The sequence below is a fragment of the Carlito syrichta genome, unplaced genomic scaffold, assembly GCF_000164805.1.
Source record: "Carlito syrichta isolate Samal-C Ts95f unplaced genomic scaffold, Tarsius_syrichta-2.0.1 Scaffold311918, whole genome shotgun sequence".
NCBI lineage: Eukaryota > Metazoa > Chordata > Mammalia > Primates > Tarsiidae > Carlito > Carlito syrichta.
Genome location: NW_007256014.1, coordinates 92,672 through 96,679, shown reverse-complemented (window position 1 = coordinate 96,679; position 4,008 = coordinate 92,672).

Genomic DNA, 4,008 nt, shown 5'->3' with positions numbered 1-4,008 from the left:
CTGCACTCCAGTCTGGGCAACAGAGTGAGACTCCAACTCAAAAAAAAAAAAAAAGATAAAAATTGCAAGAGTGAATATCCTGAATCAAATTAGTCAAGTTCTTAATATCTACCTATGTAATTCTGTACTTAATAATAACAATGTGACAACCTGAAAAAACATCCTGCCTTCCAAGATATTCAAATGCTGACCTATAGCATGTCAAATTGTAGCCTGAATGTGAGCTCAGAACAAGTCACTCAGAATAACTGAGGGAAGTTTTTCTCTCCTATGGCTCTGAGGGTGAAAATGTGGAGGTGGACAAGCCTTCAGAAATGGTAGGAAGCAAACCTAATAAGCATCCTGTCTATAAACCCTAATGGCTTAGTCATCGGAGAACCACATCGACTCATACTCATTTAAAATGTATTTGTGAAATGGAAAGAAGAGAATCACAGAAAGGCAGTATGAGTAGAAACTGATAATGTCATGCTGGTAAAGTAACCACAAGGAAACAAACCCAGATCCTAATTATGGGAGAAGTAACAAACACTTAGCCATGGGATCATATTAAACACTCAGGGTTTGAGACACATAGTCCTTGACACTAGAGGAAAGCTCATGCCTATGAATTATGGTAAGAATGTGATGTAAAGCAGCATTGTGTTCACTGAAGAAATACACTCACACAAAACCGATGGGTTCCCTAACCTGTCAGTAACCGGAAAACACTTTCACAGTCATGTAATATTTTAGAAGAAACATGGTACATCTCTGTTGAATGTGGCATTGAATTATCTCTTACCTTTGCTATAGTTGGTCAGTCTTTGTAAATATTACTGAATAGCAGTGCCTACATCCCCACATTAAGTATAAATTATATGCAGCATAGCTCCTTTACATCCAAATGTTTTACCTCTTACATAATCAGAACACATGAGTGATGACTGATTATGTATGTGAAAATATTTCACTATATTTTTCTAAAAGTGGCCAATAAGACTTTAAAATGTTTAAAAATAATATTAAGCATTTGTTAATAGTCTAAAAAAAATTAGAAAACAAAATTCAGCAAAAATAAAATCACATAGAGATAACCAATATGCCTTGGTATCTTTCCCATTTCAGACATTTTTCTATGAATACATATGACACATATGGGATAACAATGTAAAACTTAACTCTACTTATCACTCCAAAATATATCATATTTCCATAGCATTAGCTATTCTTTTACATTTAAAATGCATAGTAAAGCATTATATGATTATATGAACATTTACTTAAGCTATACCTCACCCTACAGCTAAGTTGATCTCAATTTCTTTATTATGAACCGTGCTGTACAAGGAATATTTCTGGGGTAATGAAAATGTTCTATATCTTAGTAGAGTAACAGGAAATATCCTTCAAAACGCATCAAACTCTACACTTAAGATCTGTGCATTTCAGAGTATATTAATGATACCTCATTTTTTTTTAATTAAAAAAAACATGCTGTGATAGACATCTTCATACTTAAATCTTTTGCAAATTAAGGATAAATCTTTTGAACTGAGATTGCTGGATCAAATACTGTGATATACGTATATGATTTTTAAATGTTTTCTATTAATTTGTTCGTTAAAAAATGTCCACAGTTAACACTTCAGCCAAGATGTTGCCAAATTGCCTTCCAGAGTGATACTCTCACAAGCAAATTTCTTCATCTGTGTCAGTTCTAGGTTTCAACATCTTTGAAAATGTCTCACCTTTCACCAGACCTTTTACGGTGGCACCCATTATTTCAATTTGTGCTTTAAAAAAAAAATTAGCGATCGTACAATGTTTTCCCACATGCTCAATGATCACTCGCATTCCTTCTCAACCCCACTGTCTCTAATTCAGTCTGCTTCTACTATTTCCTGTATCCTTTTTCTCTCCCCCCACTGGTGCTAATTCTTTACTTACTGCGTAAAAAAACCTTGTTAAATATTAAAGATATTAACCAGTTTTCACAAATACCTTCCCAAAGTTTTTCACCCTTCTTTTTAAAATTCTGCTTACACATTTTTTTATGGAGCCTTTAAATTTTTATATATTATACTCAAATTTGTCATTTTTCATCTGTGTGACTTGTGTCTTGGGCATCCTACTTAAAACACTCTTCCTCACTCCAAGATAATATAAATATTCAACATATACATTCTTCAATACCCAGTTTTCCTGATCAGTGGGGCTGATTCGAGTAGTTGCTTGGGACACTGCTACGCCCAGGAGGGTCCTACCTTAGTGAGTAACCCCTTCACAGTTGGCTTGCCCTCGGGCTGCAGGAAAAGGGGGTTGGCAGCTTGTACTCGAAGAACATTCTGTAACACCTTCATCCATTCTTCCAATATGTTGGGAGAATCTGCAGTCAGATAGTATGTGTGTTTCTCAGTGGTCAACTGGAACAGGATGAGAAAGGCAGGAGAGGAAACTGAAGATTGAAGAAGATCAGCACTCCCTTGTTCAGTCTTCAAACATCACTCAACATGAAAACAAACAGCTGTCCCTGGAGGCTTAGGTGCTAAATGACTCTATAACATCTAGAATATCCACTCTGTGAGAATTACAGCAATTAAATGTGTGTTACTTTGTTTACTTTATTATTATTATTATTATTGAGTTGGAATCTCACTCTGTCGCCCAGGCTGGAGTGCAGTGGTACACTCACGGCCACCAAAGCCTTGACCTGCTAGGCTCTGGCGATCCTTTTGCCTCAGCCTTCCAAGTAGCTGGAACCACAGGCGCGCACTACCACGTCTGGTTAAGTTTCTAATTATTGTAGAGGCAAGGTCTCATCAAGTTGCCTGGGCTGGTTTCAAACCCGCGGGCTCAGGCAATCCACTCACCTCGACCTCTCAAAGTGCTGGGATTATAGGCTAAACCACTGGGCCCAGCCACTTCAGTTTACTTTAAAACTTTTCATTTAAATTTGGGAGGGGGTCACAACTTTCTATATTGTTTATTTGTCACATTTTCCTTTTCTCCCTTAAATGTGCTACTGATTATTAAAATGAGAGCAGAAAGTTTGGCAACTATAATAAAATAGCACAATTTTAGCAATTAAAGAGATGTCTTTAAAAGTAGAAATGAAGAAATCAACTATAAATAAAACGAGAAGATACTGCATATAAGAAGAAAGATTCTTGGAACTAACATATGATCAGATATTATGAACTCACAATTTTCCTACCTCTAATTAACCACATAGCAAATTTTCCAAACATTTCAGAAGCTTATAGAAGGATTTATAACTGACATGCCACAAGACAAAACGCTCCCTGATTCTCCTTTTTATAGTTTTGAGGTGTTTTCAGGTATAATCCACTGGAAACTCTGATAATGCACCTTTCTGAAAATGATTTCCACCCTCCAGAGAAGCAATATAAGAAAATAATTGTTATTGAATTGTTATTGAAAGCATTTCAGAAAAAATGTCTGAATTTAAATTATATATCTCAGAGTATCTCAACAGCCTGTGTTTTACTTATTTATTTATTTATTTGGGGGGCAGGGGTTCGCTCTGTCACCTAGGCTAGAGTGCAGTGGCACGATAACAGCTTACCTGCAGCCTTGACCTTCTAGGCTCAGGCAATCCTTCTGCCTCAGTGTCCTGAATAGCTGGGACTACAGGCGTGCTCCACACCAGTTAATTTTTTTATTTTTGTATAAATGCAGTCTTACTATGTTGTCCAGGTTGCCCAGGCTGGTCTCAAACTCCTGGGTTCAAGCAATCTTCCAGTCTCGGCCTCCCAAAGTGCTGAGATTACAGGTGTGAGCCATCTTGCCTGGCCAGCCTATCTTTTAAATGTAATGGGTTTCTGGCAAGACAGGACAGACCCTCTGCTCATCAATATCTTTCCCACTTAGGTGTTAACTGAAGTTCACATAAGAACTGTCATTTTCCAATTCTGTATTAAAATATAAACACTTAGCCGGGCTCGGTGGCTCAGCCTGTAATACTGCGCCTTTGGGAGGCTGAGGTGAGTGGATTGCTTGAGCCCG